This window comes from Haematobia irritans, chromosome 2 (assembly GCF_050003625.1).
Source record: "Haematobia irritans isolate KBUSLIRL chromosome 2, ASM5000362v1, whole genome shotgun sequence".
NCBI lineage: Eukaryota > Metazoa > Arthropoda > Insecta > Diptera > Muscidae > Haematobia > Haematobia irritans.
The window spans coordinates 81,768,257-81,791,011 of NC_134398.1; the positions used below are offsets into that span (position 1 = coordinate 81,768,257).

A 22,755-nucleotide genomic window follows, 5' to 3' on the forward strand; every position below is an offset into this window, starting at 1 on the left:
AAAAGAGGATCCAGGTTTCCACAATGTCTTATATTGGCTGACATACATATTCAGTGGGGAGCAAAACCGAGTGCATGAGTTCTCTAGTGCCTTTTAACCAGAGACCATAAATTCTTAATGGAATTGAGATCGGGGCGTTGTGGTGGCCATTTGAGCATTTGAAAACTTTGCTCCGACAACCATTTCTTTACTATTTTGTAGTATGCTTGGGTTTGCCGCCATGTTAAAAAAAAACACAATTTGCTCTTCAAGGTAGGCAAATTTGATTGGAAAATACCATAGTAGTCTCCTTTTTCATGATTCCTTATCATTAACCAGCGACCAAGTTTGCCGCCCTCCTTATACCATGAGGTTTCCCCCTCCCTGTTGAACTTTTTGCTTAACGTGGTGTTTTCGGAAACTTTATTGTTACCAGGTAATTACGAATAATACTCCGAGGTCGTTACCAGTAATGTTCTTTTGCATTGGATGGAAAGCGGTTTATTTTTGTTTCATCAAGATTGAAAACAGTGAAAAAATGCATTCGGTTCTGCTCACCACCGTAAGCCAGAAATTGTGGCTTATTTCGCTCTAATTTCTATTTTTTCATCGTACCCTTCTTTTATTCCAGGAATAAAGCAGGGCATCATCCTCAACACACTCCCTACACACAAAAATAATGAAATATGAATTTGAACATAAATTGGTCCATTTTTTAAAGTTTATGGTCTCTTCCATAAAATGTATGCACGTAGACCATGCAAAGCCGTATGTTTTGGAAAAAAACCTGTTTTAAAGAAATAAGACAGACATTAAAATAAATTAGAATTTTCCAATTTTTGTTTATTTTTACCTACATTGGTATGAAGCATTGCCGGTATTTTTAAAGAGATCTGGGTTTCTTTGATAGTATCGCTATCGGAAAATAAATATTGATAATACCCTAAAAATAAAACTATCGATAGTTTTGCAGCACTAACCTAAAGCGGGGAAAGCCTCTCACTCGAGTGCGAAGGATTTCTGACCAATCAGCTTATCCTCATTCCTACTTTAGACTCTGGAGAGGATGGTAGATGTTTATCTTAGAACTAGCGTCGATTCAAGTTTGCTCTCGAAACGACAGGTGCATACTCGAAGGGCAGGTCTACTAAGACCGCATTGCATGAACTAGTCAGCTTTATTGAAAGCACACTATCGTTCAATGAATACACAATCGGGACGTTTCTAGACATCGAAGAGACGTATTTCAGCCACACTTGGACAAGCAAACATTCAAAGGTACGTGAACAGAGGCACTCCCCAAGGAGGAGTTCTATGACCTCTTCTTTGGAATGTTGCTATAACAACCTTCTGGTTTCCCTAGAAAAAGAAAGGATAAAAATGGTGGCATACGCAAACGATGTAGCTCTAGCGGTCAGGGGAAAAGAGATCCCTCTGAATGACTGAGAAATGGGCGAAAGAGAATGGTCTTGGAGTAAATCCTGCAAAGACAGAACTGCAAATATCGCAAAACTCCCACGGTTAAGCCCATATCCTTACGGGGTATTGAAATTCCCTTTGGTGAGTTTGCGAAATACCTTGGCGTTATTTTGGGCAGGAAGCTGTACTTTAAGCTTAATCTTGAAGAAAGGGCGAAAAAGGAACGGTAGCTTTGTACTCGTGTAAAAAGGCTGTAGCAAAAAAGTGGGGACTAAAACCGACCAGTGGTTAGACCTATAATGTTATATGGTGTTGTAGTCTGGTGGCCCGCACTTCAGCAGCCGGCAAGTTTAGATAAAGTTCAGCGTATGGCGTGCTTGTGTATCTCAGGCGCATTCAGTAAGACAGGAACAGATTCCCTTAATGTCATGCTGCATCTATTGCATTTACACATTTTGGCCAAACAGTCAGCTGCAACAACGGCTGTGCGCCGCTGTGGTTGGAAAAAAGGTGCAATATTCACCTAATATGTGTACTTGGCTGTAGGAACATACCGGGGAACTGCGAAGCGGATGAGTAAGCAAGGCTGGGAACTACCATACATATTCCAGGGGAACTAGAATCTGTTGGTATGCCTCTGGCTACCTGCAAGCTCTTACTGCGTGAGAAGGCTGTTAATATAGCAAATATCCGGTGGGAGAAATGCAACGGTTGTAACGACACCAAGCAAATATGGCACCATTTAAACTTAAATCGCACACTAGATATGCTAGTGTTCTCAAGACGTCGGATTTCACTCCTCATATCTGATATAACGGGCCGCTACTACTATATGGATCCCATTCTCCCGGATCTTATTTTACTGGCGTCATAATGTCACACTCGGCAGCTATTGCCACCACATGTATACGATCATGGATAGTTGCGGTATCCACCATTACACCCACCGTCTCCCCCTTTATTATTTAATGATTCGTCATTAAAAATTTCCGTCCATTCTCCCAACATCTTCAATCTCATCGCGACTTCGCTTGTGATCCGAACCGCTATAGGTCTTAAGTCCATTATCGTCTCCAAGTCTCTGGTTGTCGTGGTCTTCATCATATTCTTGCAAACTTACACGAGATGTTTATTCCTCTAAAACTCAAAAAAAAATATGGTTGTAATAAATCGAGAATCTGATCTAGTCTTCATAGGTAAAATCTTTAAATTTATCTTCGGGAAGCGTACTGGTTGATAATATCTGTCTCAAACTAATCTGTCTGTCTATATATTATCAAGTAACCCGCCACGACGAAGAGTTTTCAAGGAAACTATTATATTTGATTCATGGTGGTGGGGAATTAAGATTCGGCCCGGGCGAACTTACTGCTGTATATACTTGTTTTCTTGTTCTGGCGGTAACAAAGTTAGCAAATTGGAAATAAAATTCTTGATTTCTGGGTTATTATTAAAAGAAAGTTTTGGAAAATCGTTTTACCCGTTAAAATGGCACGAAAAAACTATTGCTTCACCTCAAAAAATTTATTACAAAGGTTTGCATTTGCCACTGGTTAGGAGCGGTTGTAATAGTGCACTGAAAAAAAATATTGACCTAATTTAGGACACTAGTCTTTGTAATTTGCGTCCCTCCATTAAAGTCGTATGTCTTTGATGTAAGACAAAAGTAAACAAAGTAAAGAAAAAGATTTTCGATTTAAAGAAATAATATTAAAATTATTGACATGTTAACTCTTTGGATAAAGTGCAGATTTGGATTCAGCGTCCCAAATAACCTTAAAAATCAATTAATCAACAGAACCATAAAAAAACAGAACCAATTCTATTCAACCGTCGAACGGAACGGACGTGTTTTTCAATAGCGGATAAACTCATCGTAATAGGTACCTACTAAGAATTTCAAGAGTGGTGGGATATTAAGCCACCATGCAGCGAAATTCCAAGTCATCGACTGGGTTGCTAACTTCAGGGCCCAGTGGACGGGTATCGACTGGAGTTATAAATCTGGGCAATGACCAAGAGTTAGGCCCAATTAGTCGACCTGTAGACGGGTCGACAGGTGGCGACACTATGACAAGTCGAACTTTTTCTAAGGTAACAACATTAAAAGGAGGTAATCCCTCACGAAAGAGATTCAAGGAACGCAGAAATGCTTTGTTTATCCTAAAGAAGTTAGGATCAGTCGACCCAAGCACGCTGTCGGCTAAACAAAGCGATTCCTTAAACTGGGCTCAAGGAATTCTTGAGACTGGAAAAAGGGAACGATCGCCGGATGAGCTGCCATCCTCCAAAAGGGATCAAAGATCGTTTGCCTCAGTTGCTAAAGACAGCCTTGTGATGGCTATCATTAATAAAGGAGCATTGGACGGTATGGTTCCAAAGCAAAAATGGGGGGAAATTGAGAATGCTCTGTCTGTCGTCTACTCACAGGTGCTGGAAAAGTTTCCCGGTCCAGATCCTCGACACCAAGAGGCTGGTTGGTATCAAGGACGATTTAAGCTAGTCGCATTTGAGGACCAGAGGTCTATAGAATGTTTTAAAGCTGCTCTGATACTAATTGGTGAAGTTTGGGAAGGAGCTGCTCTAGAGTTAGTCGCACATGCGTGCTAGACCTCGAGCACGCATGTGCTCTAGGTCTAGCCGGTATCTATTCTAAATAGACTGAAACGATGCAATCCAGATCTTCCAACAGCTGATTGGAAGGTTGGCCGTTTGGATGAAGTGGATGGACCAAGACGGCATGCAGTGTTTATATTGAACACTCAGTCTTTGCCATATCTAGCAAAGTCCCAGGGCCGTGTATGTTATGGCTTTCATTATATTCAAATGAAGGTATATAAAAACGATCAGCTAAAGGATTCAGAAATGGACAAGCCTCTGTCTGAATCAGAAGTAAGCGGATTCTCTTGCGAAGTCGAGGGAGATACCAAAGTTGAAGACATGGATAGATACCGTATGCGTGAGGAGGCTTCTACTGCCTCAGAACTCACCAAAGTTGAACCTATGGTTATTGCGAGAGTCACCGATGTCTCTGAAGAGGACATTCTTGATGACTCGATTGAAGCGGCTGATGTGACGGTTGTTGAAAATCTCGATGGTCCTACGGATCCTCCAGATAAATCTTCATCATTGTAAGGCTGCATGTGCTGCCTTAAAAGTTCTCCTGATGAAAGGGGACATAGATATAGTTCTTATTCAAGAACCATATGTTTATAAAAACAAAATATGTGAATTAAGTACTCCGGGGTTCAAACTATTGCAGTATAGTGGTAATGATGTAAATCGAGCCTGCATAATTGCTAAAAACGAGCTCAACTTGTTTCTGCTTCCTTCAATGTGCAATACAGACACTGTCGTTGCCAGTTTAGAAATAGCCAAATGCAAATATTGGGTATCTTCGGTCTACATGGGACATGACAGGGAGATGCCTCCATATGCCGTTAAGACCTTAGTGGAGGAGTCACGGAAAACAAAGACGAAACTCATTATGGGATGCGATGCGAATGCACATCATAGTATATGGGGAAGTAGTGATACTAATGCAAGGGGAGAGTCGCTAATAGAGTTTATTTTGCGTACTAATCTGGTAGTTTGCAACAAGGGAGATGTCCCAACGTTTGTCACTAAAAACAGGCAAGAGGTTTTGGACATCACCTTGGCCTCGCAAGAACTGAATGAAATGATATCTGAGTGGCAGGTTTTAAGTGAACACAGCTTCTCAGATCATCGCTACATCAGTTTCAAATTTGATGTTCATATCACCAAGATCATATTTCCGCCAAATGTTAGGAAAGCTGACTGGAATAGGTATAGGGAATCGTTCAATATGATGATACCGGAAATAACGGAGACAAATATGAGAAATGTGCAAGATATCGAACACGCAGTGGAGCGGATTACTAAGGCCTTCAACATCTCACTGAAAGCTGCATGCCCTAGAGGAAAGCCAAGGGGGAAACATCGACCACCATGGTGGTCTACGGAATTAAGTAATATGAGGAAATCCTGCAGGAAGCTCTTTAACAAGGCAAAGTCCACCAGAGCCCCTGAGGACTGGGACGCTTACAAGAAGAATCTGAGAGGATACAAGCGAGAACTGAGAAAGGCTCAGCATAACTCTTGGAATGCTTACTGCAGCAGTATTGAGAATACGTCCGAGGCTTCCAGACTACGGAAGGTTCTAGCATCCACCAACTCCGCTCCAGGTTTCATTAAAACATCGGAGGGCAATTGGACAACGTCCAGTGAGGAGACGCTGGAGGTACTATTGGACACACATTTTCCTGGAAATCAGACGGTTGAACCATGTACTGGCGGTGCCACAGTTGCTCAGCGGTCGTTTCCTGTCGAGGAAATTGTATCGGAAACTAGAATAAGATGGGCGCTAAATAGCTTTGGACCATTCAAATCCCCTGGACCTGATGGAATTACTCCGGCGGAGTTACAAGCTGTAACTGACAAAATTATCCCCTGGTTGTCGGTGATATATAAAGGATGTATCAACTTATCATATATCCCAGGAAAGTGGAGGGAAACAAAAGTCGTCTTCATACCTAAAGCGGGAAAAGCCTCTCACTCGAGGGCGAAGGATTTCCGACCAATCAGCTTATCCTCATTCCTACTTAAGACTCTGGAGAGGATGATAGATATTTATCTTAGAACTAGCATCGATTCAAGTTTGTTCTCGAAACGACAGCATGCATACTCGAAGGGCAGGTCTACTGAGACCGCACTACATGAACTAGTCAGCTTTATTGAAAAGCTCACTATCTGTCAAAGAATACACAATCGTGGCGTTTCTAGACATCGAAGGGGCGTTCAATAATGTCCATCCGAGCTCGATATTAAATGGACTGACAACTCTGAATGTTGATCCATGTATACTCAGGCTGTTAGACGAACTGCTAATGAAGAGACGTATTTCAGCCACACTAGGACAAGCAAACATACAAAAGTATGTGAACAGAGGCACTCCCCAAGGAGGAGTTCTATCACCTCTTCTTTGGAATGTTGCTATAAATAGCCTTCTGGTTACTCTAGAAAAAGAAAGGATAAAAGTGGTGGCATACGCAGATGATGTAGCTCTGGCAGTCAGGGGAAAATTCCCATCCACAATCAGAGATATTATTCAGAGGGCCCTCCGGATGACTGAAAAATGGGCGAAAGACAATGGTCTTGGGGTAAATCCCGCAAAGACAGAATTAGTCATGTACTGCAAAGATCGCAAAACTCCCACGGTTAGGCCTATTTCCTTAGGGGGTATTGAAATTCCCTTTGGTGATTGTGCAAAATACCTTGGCGTTATTTTGGACAGGAAGCTGAACTTTAAGCTTAATATTGAAGAAAGGGCGAGGAAGGCAACTGTAGCTTTGTACTCGTGCAAAAAGGCAATAGGAAAAAAGTGGGGACTAAAACCAAAAATTGTGCATTGGCTATACACGGCAGTGGTTAGACCTATAATGCTATATGGTGTTGTAGTCTGGTGGCCGGCACTTCAGAAACCGACTGGTTTAGATAAAGTTCAGCGTATGGCGTGTTTGTGTATTTCAGGCGCATTCAGCAAGACAGGAACAAATTCCCTTAATGTCATGCTGCATCTATTGCCTTTAGACATTTTGGCCAAAAAGTCAGCTGCAACAACGGCTGTGCGGTTGCGCGAACTATCGCTGTGGTCGGAAAAAGGTTACGGTCACAGTTCTGTCCTCAAAACAATGTCAGATGTGCCTAACGTAGTGGATTACACTTTGGCGAGTCCACTTTTCGACAAAAAGTTTGAGACTCTAATCCCCAACAGTGAGGCGTGGTGCACACAGACCCCGGGGAATAAAGAATATATAGATTTCTACACTGATGGCTCCAAATTGGATGGACAAGTGGGTTTCGGAGTATATTCTAATGATTTGGAACTTCGAATAGCGAAAAGATTACCTAATCACTGTAGTGTTTTTCAGGCTGAAATATTAGCAATAAGAGAGGTGGCGAATTGGCTGAGAAGTAATGTTCCAAAAAATGTGGGCATTAATATATACTCAGACAGTCAACCTGCAATAAAATCCTTGGACTCTGTGTTCCTCAACTCGAAAACGGCCATCGATTGCCGCAAATCTCTCAATGAGATGGCTGAGCAGTACAATATTCACCTAATATGGGTGCCTGGCCATAGGAACATACCGGGGAACTGCGAAGCCGATGAGTTGGCAAGGCTAGGGACTACCTTACATATTCCAGGGGAACTAGAATTTGTTGGTATGCCCCTAGCTACCTGCAAGCTCATGCTGCGTGAGAAGGCTGTTATGATGGCAAATGTTCGATGGGAGAATTGCAAGGGTTGTAACGACACCAAGCAAATATGGCCCCATTTCAACTTAAACCGCACACTAGATATGCTAATGTTCTCGAGACGTCAGATATCACTCCTGATATCTGCTATAACGGGTCGCTGCCTGATAGGAGATTTTGCAAAAACTATTGGCGCGAAGTATAATGACTATTGTATGAGCTGTCATGATACGGAGGAAAAAGAATCAATTAAACACCTCTTGTGTGAGTGTCCTGCATTTTGTGTAAAGCGCAAGCAACTTTTAGGAGCATATAGCTTCAGATTACTGGCGGATCTGGAAAACGTTAACTTAAGCAGTCTGCTAATGTTTTTGGAACAATCTGGTTGGTTCAACAAAGAAAAATAATCAAGAAGGTTCAGCGGTTAAAACTAGAAGTGCCCATATGTAATAGGTACTTTTAGTTAATGTGGTATCACAATGGACTGAATAGTCTAAGTGAGCCTGAATCTTAATCGGGCTGCCACTTTAACCTAACCTAACCTAACCATCCCCTGGTTGTCGGTGATATATAAAGGATGTATCGACTTATCATATATCCCAGGAAAGTGGAGGGAAACGAAAGTCGTTTTCATACCTAAAGCGGGAAAAGCCTCTCACTCGAGGGCGAAGGATTTCCGACCAATCAGCTTATCCTCATTCCTACTTAAGACTCTGGAGAGGATGAGAGATATTTATCTTAGAACTAGCATCGATTCAAGTTTGTTCTCGAAACGACAGCATGCATACTCGAAGGGCAGGTCTACTGAGACCGCACTACATGAACTAGTCAGCTTTATTGAAAGCTCACTATCTGTCAAAGAATACACAATCGTGGCGTTTCTAGACATCGAAGGGGCGTTCAATAATGTCCATCCGAGCTCGATATTAAATGGACTGACAACTCTGAATGTTGATCCATGTATACTCAGGCTGTTAGACGAACTGCTAATGAAGAGACGTATTTCAGCCACACCAGGACAAGCAAACAGACAAAGGTATGTGAACAGAGGCACTCCCCAAGGAGGAGTTCTATCACCTCTTCTTTGGAATGTTGCTATAAATAGCCTTCTTGTTACTCTAGAAAAAGAAAGGATAAAAGTGGTGGCATACGCAGATGATGTGGCTCTGGCAGTCAGGGGAAAATTCCCATCCACAATCAGAGATATTATTCAGAGGGCCCTCCGGATGACTGAGAAATGGGCGAAAGACAATGGTCTTGGGGTAAATCCTGCAAAGACAGAATTAGTCATGTACTGCAAAGATCGCAAAACTCCCACGGTTAGGCCTATTTCCTTAGGGGGTATTGAAATTCCCTTTGGTGATTGTGCAAAATACCTTGGCGTTATTTTGGACAGGAAGCTGAACTTTAAGCTTAATATTGAAGAAAGGGCGAGAAAGGCAACTGTAGCTTTGTACTCGTGCAAAAAGGCAATAGGAAAAAAGTGGGGACTAAAACCAAAAATTGTGCATTGGCTATACACGGCAGTGGTTAGACCTATAATGCTACGTGGTGTTGTAGTCTGGTGGCCGGCACTTCAGAAACCGACTTGTTTAGATAAAGTTCAGCGTATGGCGTGTTTGTGTATTTCAGGCGCATTCAGCAATACAGGAACAAATTCCCTTAATGTCATGCTGCATCTATTGCCTTTAGACATTTTGGCCAAACAGTCAGCTGCAACAACGGCTGTGCGGTTGCGCGAACTATCGTTGTGGTCGGAAAAAGGTTACGGTCACAGTTCTGTCCTCAAAATAATGCCAGATGTGCCTAACGTAGTGGATTACACTTTGGCGAGTCCACTTTTCGACAAAAAGTTTGAGACTCTAATTCCCAACAGTGAGGCGTGGTGCACACAGACCCCGGGGAATAAAGAATATATAGATTTCTACACTGATGGCTCCAAATTGGATGGACAAGTGGGGTTCGGAGTATATTCTAATGATCTGGAACTTCGAATAGCGAAAAGATTACCTAATCACTGTAGTGTTTTTCAGGCTGAAATATTAGCAATAAGAGAGGTGGCGAATTGGCTGAGAAGTAATGTTCCAAAAAATGTGGGCATTAATATATACTCAGACAGTCAACCTGCAATAAAATCCTTGGACTCTGTGTTCCTCAACTCGAAAACGGCCATCGACTGCCGCAAATCTCTCGATGAGATGGCTGAGCAGTACAATATTCACCTAATATGGGTGCCTGGCCATAGGAACATACCGGGGAACTGCGAAGCGGATGAGTTGGCAAGGCTAGGGACTACCTTACATATTCCAGGGGAACTAGAATTTGTTGGTATGCCCCTAGCTACCTGCAAGCTCATGCTGCGTGAGAAGGCTGTTACGATGGCAAATGTCGCTGCCTGCACACAAACAAATAACTGCAAATAAATATTAACAACTTTATTTGTATGTAAAATCTGCTGATGCTCAACAAATTTGTCTATTGAATATGAGACATTTGTTGTTGAAATGCGTTTGTAGATGCTTGACAGAGGAAATAATATAAATATTCTGACTTTTCAACAAATTGTTTTGTTGCGAAATTAGTTGACTGCTATCGATATGAAAACAAAACCAAAAATACAAGGCTGGTTACGCGCACATCGCTGAGAATATGCACGTCTGCTAAAAGAAGTATGCGAAGAACACCGTTAGAACACAATGAGGATGAGCACATGCACGTGTATGATAGCAAGCAAAGAGCTCACTCATCAGAGAATACAGATAAGCATTTATAAATGTCTGTGAAAAATTTATATTTTTCAATTTGGTAGTTTCTTAAATGTGTTTGTTGTATGAGATAATTAAAAAAACCATATTAATATCGGGATTAGGGTTATTGCAATTCTAATTAACTAGAATATATAACACTGGGCAAAAAGTTGTCAAAATGCTTGCTAGTTCCCCGTCCAAAAATAACATTTTGGTCATATTCCTTCTCTGCGTGTACTTAACAAAATATCTCTAAAATTGTTCCGGCAATTTTGCAATTTTTGTGCAATTGATAGCATAGTTCTGTTAATTTTAATTTCAATTTAATTTTTTGTCAATACACCAATAAATGTTACAGGTCATTGAACAAACCACATACAATTTTTTCTTTCAAATTCAAAAATATTTGTTGAGGATTAAACGTAACGTTCAACAACAAGTATTTTGTACTGTTGGATGCTCAACAAATTACTTACAAATTATGTTATTGAGAACACAAATTATTTGTTGCCTTCTGATGGTAACGAATGCTAACAACTTTTTTGTAGTAATGGTTATTAAAAGTACAAATTAGTTTGTTACAGGAAAATTAACAAATTTTGTTATTGGTTTTCCAACAAAAGTTATTGGTTCTCAAACTTATTTTTATCTGTGTGATAGGCGATTTTGCAAAAACTATTGGCGCGAAGTATAATGACTATTGTATGAGCTGTCATGATGCGAAGGAAAAAGAATCAATTAAACACCTCTTGTGTGAGTGTCCTGCATTTTGTGTAAAGCGCAAGCAACTTTTAGGAGCATATAGCTTCAGATTACTGGCGGATTTGGAAAACGTTAACTTAAGCAGTCTGCTAATGTTTTTGGAACAATCTGGTTGGTTCAACAAAGAAAAATAATCAAGAAGGTTCAGCGGTTATAACTAGAAGTGCCCATATGTAATAGGTACTTTTAGTTAATGTGGTATCACAATGGACTGAATAGTCTAAGTGAGCCTGAATCTTAATCTGACTGACACTTTAACCTAACCTAACCTAACCATAAAAAAACTAACTTATTACTGCGAGTGATTGAATAAAATATTTGTACAAATATTTAAATAAAAAAGGAAACCCAAGTATATTATTTCAAAAGCTTTAATTTTCAAAAAAAAACATCGTTCCATAAGAAAAAAAATATTTGCTTGAAATATATGGAAGAAATTTATTTGAAATTTTATTGGAAAAGAATTGAATTTCCTTATTGAATGCGGTTAGTATAAACCGAAATAAAGAAAGAAAATACTTTTGCATCACATAGAATTCGATATCTTTCGAATTATCAGTACCGCTAAACAAAAACAGATATATTCAGGACTTTAGCGAAAATTCAAATTATCGTCAAAAAAGAAAAAAAGAATAATCATACATATAGATAATAATCATATATTTATTTTATAGTTTAATAATATATGCGATCCAGACCTGAACATCAACGGGCCCGAACATTACGAGGATATTGGTGAGTCATCTATTAAATATTAGCTCCACTTATAGACATATATAAAATCTCATCTTAAATACTAACATTTCCCCAAGTGGGTACTATAGTTTTAATTATTCTCTATATCACTTTAACTCCTACACGCTCACAAAAAATCGCTTCTGTAACATATACTCCCAAACATATTTTGCTTCAAGCATATACATTTTTGGCTATTGCCCAAATATTTATATGTTTGATCTCTTCCAATATATAATATTGTTACGAATTTGATAATTATAGATATAAGTTTATTTAAATTAGTTTCCGTTAATTTAAAATTTAAAATTGTAACGATAAAATTTCGCTATCACTTGTTGGAATCATCTATTCATTTTCTAGTATTTTCCTGAATTTCTTTTATGTTCTTTTGTTTGCTTACCGAAATGTTAGTTTTTACTCTCTCATAGAATAACAACCCCTTTGCTTTGTTATTTTGCTTTCTCATTTCATCTCATTGTCTATTGTCATTGTTGTTGTAGTAATGCGAGCATATATCTATGTGAGTGTGTATGTGTTTGGCAGCCACCAGACGAATTACTTAATGGTCGTAGATCCTTCTAGCATTGTCTAAGAATGTTCTGGCGTTGCCAGAACATTGTAGTGCTACCAGAATGTTCTCGTATTGCCACACCGTCATATATAAAAGCGCTCGCATGCTGCTAACGAGTCAGTCTTAATTAAAGCGTCAAACGAATAACTTCAGTGTGAACGAATTGTAAAGTGTGAAGTCATAGTAAATAAATTGTAGATTGTCGTTATTTAAAAGAACTGTGTTTTAATTGTCGGGTAATTAAAAACGCCTAAATATAAAAACGTAACAATTGGTGTCGGAAGTGAAATAACGGAAAAAAATCTACAATGAAGTTTAATGAGCTTCGTGTGGAAGACTTAAAAAAGGAATTGAGCAAACTGGAGCTGCCGACAACAGGAAACAAGGCTCAATTACAAAAGCGACTACTGGAAGAGTTCGAGCGGCGCAGTATTGATATCGAAACACATGAGTTCGATTATAAGGAAGATCTTGACGAATCAGTAGTAGCCAGCGCCTTGGAAACTCCATCTGTAGCTTCTAATGTTGTTGATTACACATCGATGGTCAATATTTTGAGCAAAATGATGGAAGAAAATTCTCTAAAAATGCAAGAGAATTCTAGAAAAATGATGGAAGCTAATTCTAGAAAATTGGAAGAAAAATTCGACGAAAATTCAAAAAAGATGGACGAAAATTCTAGAATTCTACATGAGAATCTTCAACAAATTGCTGAAGGCATGGGAAAACGTGTGGACCATATCGAAAGCCAAATTGGGGAGCTGGATAAGAAGATTATTTCTGTGGATGAGAAAATTATGGTTCATGATGAGAAGTTTCTACACATTGAAAGAAAAATGTCAGAGCTGGAAATTAAAGGTGGACCAGTGCGCGTCATCGAGGGCTCAAAAACCAAACCTCCTGTTTTCGATGGCTCAACTTCATTTGATGTATTCAAATTCCAATTTGAAATGGTTGCTTCTAGAAATTTATGGAACGACAATGACAAAGCAATTGAACTTCTATTGGCATTAAAGGGCAACGCCGCTGATGTGATACAAAGCATTCCCGCTGCCTCTAGAAATAATTATAATGAAGTAATAGCGGCACTTCAACGTAAGTACGGCGGAGAACATAAGCAAGACATCTTCAGAATGGAATTAAGAGGAAGAGTCCAGAAGTCAAATGAGACTCTACAAGACTTTGCAACAGAGGTTGAGCGGTTGGTGCTTCTGGCATACCCAGGAGAGAGTCACCCACTTGTGGACCGCATCAAAATTGAGACCTTTGTGAATGGCATTCGAGACCCAGACATAAAATGTGCAACATATGCGTCACAAAAAGCTACATTTGTGGAAACTGTAACATTTGCCCTTGCACAAGAGACAGCGAGAGTACTAGCACGTCCTCAAGTTCACAAAGTACGTAAGGTGGAGACTGAGAATGACGAATCAAATTCCGTGATTGATTCAGTGAAAGAAGCCGTTAAGCAGGCAATGCAAGAAATGAAGCAGGAAACAACAAAATCCAGAATGAAGTGCTATAACTGTGATAAGCCTGGACATCTAGCTCGAGAATGCAAAGCACGACGCAAACGGTCAAGGTCCACATCACCATCTCCATTAAACAATAGGCATAAGAAGGTGACCCCACAGTCAAGTGAGTCACCTTTAAACTAAATCGAGCTAGTTCAGCGGGGCAAGAGCTGGCTCCCACAGGCGATGGCCCCACCATCTCCATAGCAATAGTTCAACAGAAAAATAACAATTTAACTATTGCGGGTGTTATTAATGGCGGCAAGCGTACTTTGACGTTGGATACTGGTGCATCAAAGTCTATCATTAGATCTGATTTAGTAAAAGGAAAAGTTACACCACTGATTGGAGTCAAGCTACGCACGGCTACAGGGGAACCCGCAACCGTATATGGAAAGGTCACCGTAAAATTAACTATTGCTAACAAATCCGTTACTTATGATTTCATTGTGGCCGATATAGTAGACGAAGTTATAATTGGAGCGGATTTCATGATTGCTTTTGGTCTCAATTTGGATATGAAGCGTCGTGTAATGACATGGTGCGATGCTGAAATAACGGTAAACGTGGGATACGACGAGAATACACCTGTCAGACGTTTGACAACGAGCCAGTCAGAGTCTATACCACCGAATGCCGAAGCAATTATATGGGTTTCTATGGATGGAGATTGTGAAGTCGGCCAATTGTGGGTTGTTGAACCAGCAGAAAACAAAAGCAACAACATCTTGATAGCAAATGCCCTGGTAACAACGAACGAAGAGAGACTAATACCAGTTCGTGTCTTGAACTTGTCTGACAATCATGAGCAAATTGTAAAATTTTCTGATATTGGAAAATGTACACCAGCCGAGGCAATAGTCAATTTGGAAGGCAACTCATCAAAGACACATGGAGCAGTGAGAAAACATCTGGAAGGGTATTTCGAGGCTTGGACACGTCATCTATCGCCGTCAGAGAGAAATAAAGCCAAGCAATTGTTGTGGAAAAACGCCTCTGCTTTTGCTTCTGAAAAGGGAAATCAAGGAAGAACATCTGTAGTGAAACATGAAATTAAAACCGCAGAAGAAAGGCCCATAAAACAGGCACCACGAAGTGTTCCCCTGGCAAAAAGAGACGAAGTTCAAAAGCTCATAAAGGAAATGGCGGAGAGTGGAGTGATCGAGCCATCATCAAGTCCTTGGTGTTCCCCAGTTGTGCTGGTCAAAAAGAAAGATGGAAGTACCCGATTCTGCGTGGACTATAGAAAACTGAATGATGTCACCAAAAAGGACAGTTATCCGCTTCCACGCATTGATGACACGTTGGACACACTAGCAGGAACAACATGGTTTTCTACGCTTGATTTGCAGAGTGGATATTGGCAAGTAGAGATCGCCGAGAAAGACAAGGAAAAGACGGCTTTTGGCGTTAATGGCGGTCTCTGGCAATTCAATGTAATGCCATTCGGGCTCTGCAACGCTCCGGCTACCTTCGAAAGATTGATGGAGCGGGTACTGAAGGGGTTGCACTGGAAGTCGTGCTTGATATACTTGGACGACATCATAGTGATGGGCAAAACGTTTGACGAGCACCTTAAGAACTTGAAAGACGTTATCCAGCAATTGTCAGCCGCTGGTCTACGCCTTAACGCAAAGAAATGCTCCCTTTTCCAGCGGGAAGTTAAATACCTGGGTCATCATGTGACTGCAGAGGGCATATCCACCGATGGAGACAAAATCCAAGCTGTCAGAGATTGGCCACGACCACGAAATCTCCACGAATTAAGAAGTTTCCTTGGGTTATGTACATATTACCGACGATTCGTCCCAAACTTCGCCAGCATCGCCGCTAGTCTCCATAAATTGACGCAAAAAGGTCAGAAGTTCCAGTGGAGCGACGAACAGGAGGATTCATTCCAACATTTAAAAGAACTTTTATGTTCAGCTCCTGTTCTAGCGTATCCTATTCCGGGCGAAAAATTTGTTTTGGATACAGATGCTAGCGCGCATGGTATTGGAGGTGTGCTATCCCAACAGATAGACGGCAAGGAGAAGGTCATCGGATATTTCAGCCGAACGTTGTCCAAGCCCGAAAAGAACTACTGTGTAACGCGACGAGAGCTGCTAGCCGTCATAGAGAGTGTAAAACATTATCATAAATATTTGTATGGACAACACTTCTTGCTCAGGACTGATCACTCAGCTCTACGATGGTTGCTCCAATTCAAGAATCCGGAAGCTCAACTGGCACGTTGGATCGAGAGGCTCCAAAGCTATGATTTCAGTGTCGAGCATAGAAAAGGTGGAAAACACGGTAACGCTGACGCTTTGTCACGTCGACCTTGCAGTATAGAATGCAAGCACTGCTCGAAGGCTGAACACAAGGAGGAGATTGTTGATATTCGGCTGTTACACGTCGAATCTGGAGTGGACTGGCCAACAGAACAGCGTAAAGATCCCATTTTGAATAAAATTATTTCGGCAAAGGAAGAGAACAAGAAGCCCAGTAAGAAAGACATCGCAGCCGAAAGTCCACTTATGAAATCATACTGGGCTCAATGGGATAGTTTAGTTCTAGTCAATGGATCCCTGCAACGTAAATGGGAAAGCGAAGATGGCAAGAGCAGCCGAAATTTGATCATCGTTCCAGATTCCAAAATAAGAGATGTTTTGGCGGAGTTCCATAATGGTCCCAGTGGAGGTCATCTGGGAATAACCAAAACCGCCGAGAAAGTGAAGCAACGATTCTACTGGGTTGGATGCCAGAAATCAATTGCTGAATGGGTAGCCAATTGCGAGAAGTGCATGAAGGCGAAAGGTCCAACAAGGAAAAGTCGAGGTCCTATGCAAGAATATAGACCAGGAGCCCCGTTTGAAAGAATAGCAATGGACGTGGCAGGCCCTTTCCCAGTAAGTGATTCTGGAAACCGTTATGTCCTTGTGGTCATGGATTACTTCAGCAAATGGCCGGAGGTGTATGCAATTCCAAACCAAGAGGCAAAAACGATTGTGGATGTGGTCAACAAAAACTGGATATGTCGCTACGGTGTGCCGTCCGAGATTCACTCAGACCAGGGAAGAAATTTTGAATCGGCCATATTCAAAGAGATGTGTGAATCCCTTGGTATCAAGAAAACGAGGACTACGCCATTACATCCACAATCCGATGGCATGGTAGAAAGGTTCAATCGCACCCTGGAGGAACATCTTCGAAAAGTGGTGGACAACGGCCAGAGGGACTGGGACGAGCATATACCAAAGTTTTTGCTGTCGTATAGATCTGCCATTCATGATTCCACCTCTCGAACACCGGCCAATGTTCTATTCGGAACTGAGTTGAAGTTGCCTGGTGATCTGATATTCGGTGCTAAACCTAATGAGCTCGCCATGGAAGAAAACAGAAACGACATCCCAAACACTTTCGGTGAAGTTCACGAATCAGTGCGCAACAAAATAAAAATGGTCAGCAACAGAATGAAGGCGAGATACGATCGTGCTGTAAATACTGAAGGCTTCCAAGAAGAAGAATTGGTTCTGCTATTTAACCCGCAACGAAAGAAAGGATTGTGTCCTAAACTGCAAACACAGTGGGAAGGCCCATACAAAGTCATCAAGAAGATCAATGATGTTGTATACCGGATTCAGAAGGACGACAGCCCTAGATCAAAGATGAAAGTTGTACATCTGGAACGATTGGCTCCTTACGGAACAGGTTCTGTGCCTGTTCGGGACGAACAGGCTTAAGCGGGAGGCAGTGATACGAATTTGATAATTATAGATATAAGTTTATTTAAATTAGTTTCCGTTAATTTAAAATTTAAAATTGTAACGATAAAATTTCGCTATCATTTGTTGGAATCATCTATTCATTTTCTAGTATTTTCCTGAATTTCTTTTATGTTCTTTTGTTTGCTTACCGAAATGTTAGTTTTTACTCTCTCATAGAATAACAACCCCTTTGCTTTGTTATTTTGCTTTCTCATTTCATCTCATTGTCTATTGTCATTGTTGTTGTAGTAATGCGAGCATATATCTATGTGAGTGTGTATGTGTTTGGCAGCCACCAGACGAATTACTTAATGGTCGTAGATCCTTCTAGCATTGTCTAAGAATGTTCTGGCGTTGCCAGAATATTGTAGTGCTACCAGAATGTTCTCGTATTGCCACACCGTCATATATAAAAGCGCTCGCATGCTGCTAACGAGTCAGTCTTAATTAAAGCGTCAAACGAATAACTTCAGTGTGAACGAATTGTAAAGTGTGAAGTCATAGTAAATAAATTGTAGATTGTCGTTATTTAAAAGAACTGTGTTTTAATTGTCGGGTAATTAAAAACGCCTAAATATAAAAACGTAACAATATGTTTGAAAGCATATTGGTCTAAACAATATATGTTTGGGTAGTCAATTTCCAAACATTTTGTATCTTTGCATCCAAATTCAATAATGTTGTCTTCCAAAAAACAATATGTTATTATGTGAACATATAATATGTTTGGAAGCATTTTGCACCCAAAAATATTATATGCTTAAAAAAAATTCTCCCAAACAATATTGTGCTCAAAATTTTATTTATTTATTTATATATTTACAATCATAATGAATTATGAAAATAAACAGGTAATATAGGTGCTAACAACATAGGTTTTCGAACTGAATGCTCAAAATTTTGTTTCTGCCTAATTGTATATTCCCCCACATCTTTCTCACTTCCACGAGATTTTTTAGTTATTAGCACCTTTTTCTGTAATACAAACATTTTAGAAGAAATTATTCAATTTTATGATTTTTTTATTTTAATTTTACCTTTTGCCGGACGGGGATTCGAACAGCGGACCACACAGTTTGTAAGGATCAAAGAAGTAGCTGATCAATTGCCCAAGGAAAAATAAAATGTTAATTTTGTAATAACAAGCAACAACCACCAACTTTATTCAATATCGCTCCCTGTTAAATAGCGCTCCAAGCTACTAAACACATATATGTTTATAGGCTATTTCTAAATTAATATATGTTTGCATCCAAGCATATTATATTTACAAACATTTTATGTCCCAAACATAATATGTTATAACATATTAACATATATGTCCCAAACATGTTATGCTAGTTTATGAACATTATATGCTTGCACTCAAAAATATTGTGTTTAAAAATTTGTGCTCCAAACATATAATGTTTATAGCCAAACATATGAAAAACAGTCTTTTTCATCCGTGTAGTAACACAACATAAATACTCGTACATACATTTTTTTGTTTAGACATTAATTTGTCAAATTTTAATTATATTATCTAAATATTCCATGATTTTAATATAATTTACAATTATGTTTTTCCTATAAATCCGTAATCTTTTAATTTACGACAGGTAACAATGGCATAATGAGGTAAACAAGAAACGGACTTATTGGCTAAATTACACCTAATGCCAATTCTATTTATGAGCGAGCTTAAAAAAAAATACTACATATATTCTATTTATTTTTGTAAAAAAAAGATAGCTCATCTTATAAAATTTTCTTTTATGATGACCGATCCGAATCTCTTCCTCTTGAACAAGAACTCTCCCAAGACTGAGCATGGCCGAGAACCAGAAGATAGCCAAGTTCAAAGAGGTAGCAGACCGTAAGGGGGTTCGTAACATTGCATACAAACACACATTAGAAAATGTTATTTTTGTATTGAAATCGTGATATATACCAATTCAGTAAATCGTGAACAAAATCAAAAGTTGTACACCGATTGTAATGAAATAAAGCTGACTTTATTATATTTTTTGTAAAAATTCAAGTTTTTTATCAAAACTACAACACTATCTCTAAAACTACTTGGAAAATTGAAAAACAATGTAAACACGGCTTAAAGAGAATATTGTTTGGGAGTTTCGGATTTTTTTAATTCAATATGGTGAACCGTTTTCAAGTTATTCCAACATATGTAGCGGAAGTGCCTTAATTTTGAACACAACGGTATATCTCGAAAAGTCGAGCTGATAGATGCTCTAACTTCTTTGTTCCATAAGAAGTTAGAGCAGCGTACCACAAGCTGAAAAGTGGTTTTGGTATACCATGTCAGCCTATATGATACGCGGAAACCTGGACCCTCTTTTAAACCTACGTTAGGTTAGGTATAGTGGCGACCCTTAACTTCATTTTCACTTAGGCTTTTCAGTCAATTGTGATACCATTGTGGTGAACTTCTGTTTATCACTGAGTGCAGTTCGAATCCATATTAAGCTCTATAGCCGAGTTCGAAGGTCTTTCACATTATGGTAAAACCACACCCAGAAAAAAGTGTCTTCGAAACTAAAGGAAAAAATGTTCTTCAATTTAGTTTAGCCATTTTATTTCCATTCAGTTAAATTTTTGTGTGAAATAATAAAATTTACTTGTTTCAGTAAAAAAATCGTAAACTGAAAGCAGTTAGGAATAGTTCATTAACTAGAATAAGGCATGACATTTTACTAATACTGTTTTCTTCGCTGGGTATAAGAATTTACTACTGAACAAGAGAATTTTATTCACTGATAACAAAGCATTCGTAAAAATAAACAAAAACCGAACTACAACCAAGTTCTGATAATTCTGACTTCCTTTATTATAGAAAGCTTATCACACATACGAATAACACTTGGCATAGAAAAATATTTTAGTTCGTTAGTACTAAGAAGTATTCAATCCTTTCAAAACTTAAGGAAACATACTTGTGAGAAAATAGGACATTTTCCTATATCTCTTTTGTCTACCTGTAATCGATACCTGTCATCGGTGTATATTAATCGTTATGTTTGCGCGTGGGTTGTTTTTAGTTGGAATCGCGTTGTTATGGTATACGGAGAGATTGTTAAAAAATAATATAGTAAAATAATACAATAAATAACAAATAAAATATATAAAATATTTGTTATTTTAAATTAGTGAGAACAATTTTCGTTTTTTTTTTTTGAAAATTATTAAACATAAATAACAAACAATAAGTCTATCAATGTTCGTGATGGTGTACAAAGAAAGAAAACACCAACAGAATAACAACCCCTTCATTCATCAGGTAACATTCAGGATGCTAATCTTTTGTGAAAAAATTGATTTATGATTTTTTATATTTGTAGGCATTGAAATTGTAAAAAAAGAACAAAATCGTTAGGTAGCAACTTATTAAAAGTGAAGGGTACAAGGAGAAGAAAAAAAAAATACGTTTTACAGTTGATAACATTACATGGAAATTGGAAATAGTGGAATAATAAACTAATATTTCGATGCTGTTGATTCTTAATAAATATATTTAATATATTAATAAAACATGTCGTTTATTGAAGAAAAAATTGCCTATATAAATAAATAAAATTGTATTTAAAAACGAAGATAAGCAGTTCTAATTTTGAAGTGAAAGGTTTACAACAAATATATAAGATTTGTCCAAATTAATGAAAAAAGTTCAATAAAATCATTCCATATACGAATTCAATTCAGTTAATTTTTTTTTTTCATTCTGTAGTATAGGGTACATAAATATAGGAAAATGTTAACTATTAAAGGGTGATACGGTCAAAATTTGGTCAATATAAACTTGACGTATTTCCTTCAATTTTGCATTTAAAAAACCTGAACACCCCTCATTTTGAAGGTGTGTGTGTGTAGAATGTTGCTCCTATTTTGATTTTGGAATTCACTCTTCAGTTGTCAAAATGCCGTCCAAGCAAGAAGAGCAGCGTATCAAAATTTTTCTCGCGCATCGCGAAAATCCGAGCTACTCGCACGCAAAGCTGGCAAAATCGCTAAAAGTTGCCAAATCAACCGTTACAAATGTAATTAAAGTGTTTGGGGAACGTTTGTCGACAGCCAGGAAGTCTGGATCGGGGGGAAATCGAAAACCGGATGCCGCTGAGACGACAAAGAGAGTTGCCGGTAGTTTCAAGCGAAACCCTAACCTCTCTCTCTCTCTGAGATGCCGCAAATAAGCTGGGTGTATCGTTTACAACCGTGCATCGAGCCAAAAAACGAGCCGGACTATCGACTTACAAGAAGGTAGTGACTCCAAATCGCGATGATAAACAAAATACGACGGCCAAAGCGCGATCCCGGAGGCTGTACACCACGATGCTGACGAAGTTTGACTGCGTGGTAATGGACGACGAAACCTACGTCAAAGCCGACTACAAGCAGCTTCCGGGACAGGAGTTTTATACGGCAAAAGGAAGGGGAAAGGTAGCAGATATTTTCAAGCACATAAAACTGTCAAAGTTCGCAAATAAATATCTGGTTTGGCAAGCCATCTGTACCTGTGGCTTGAAAAGCAGCATTTTCATAGCTTCCGGGACTGTCAACCAAGAAATTTACGTGAAAGAGTGTTTGAATAAACGTCTGCTGCCTTTCCTGAAGAAACACGGTTGTTCCGTACTCTTTTGGCCGGATTTGGCATCTTGCCATTACGTTAAAAAGGCCATGGAGTGGTACGCCGCCAACAACGTGCAGGTGGTTCCCAAGGGCAAGAACCCTCACAACACGTCAGCGCTCCGCCCAATTGAGAAATACCGGGCTATTGCCAAGCGGAACCTAAAGAAGACCAAAAAACTGCTAAGGACGAGCAGCAGTTCAAGGCAAACTGGCTTTCTGCGGCGAAGAAGGACAAGGTGGCTGTACAAAATCTGATGGCAGGTGTCAAGCGTGAGGCCCGGCAATTCGGATTCGGAAAAGCGAAAGCCTAACTGAATATTTTTCCTGAATTTTATACTAATTGAAGTTGAAAGAGAAATTTAATTTAATTT

The 22,755-nt window shown here is 39.3% G+C and overlaps 1 long non-coding RNA gene across 1 annotated transcript; it reads left to right on the forward strand.

Annotated features, from left to right (window-relative positions):
- Positions 1 to 11,591: 11,591 nt before the first annotated feature.
- Positions 11,592 to 19,716, forward strand: LOC142223078 (uncharacterized). The gene is made up of 3 exons (XR_012718546.1): positions 11,592 to 11,672; positions 11,861 to 11,921; positions 19,360 to 19,716. It is a non-coding gene; the product is annotated as an uncharacterized LOC142223078 (long non-coding RNA).
- The last annotated feature ends 3,039 nt before the right edge of the window (positions 19,717 to 22,755 follow it).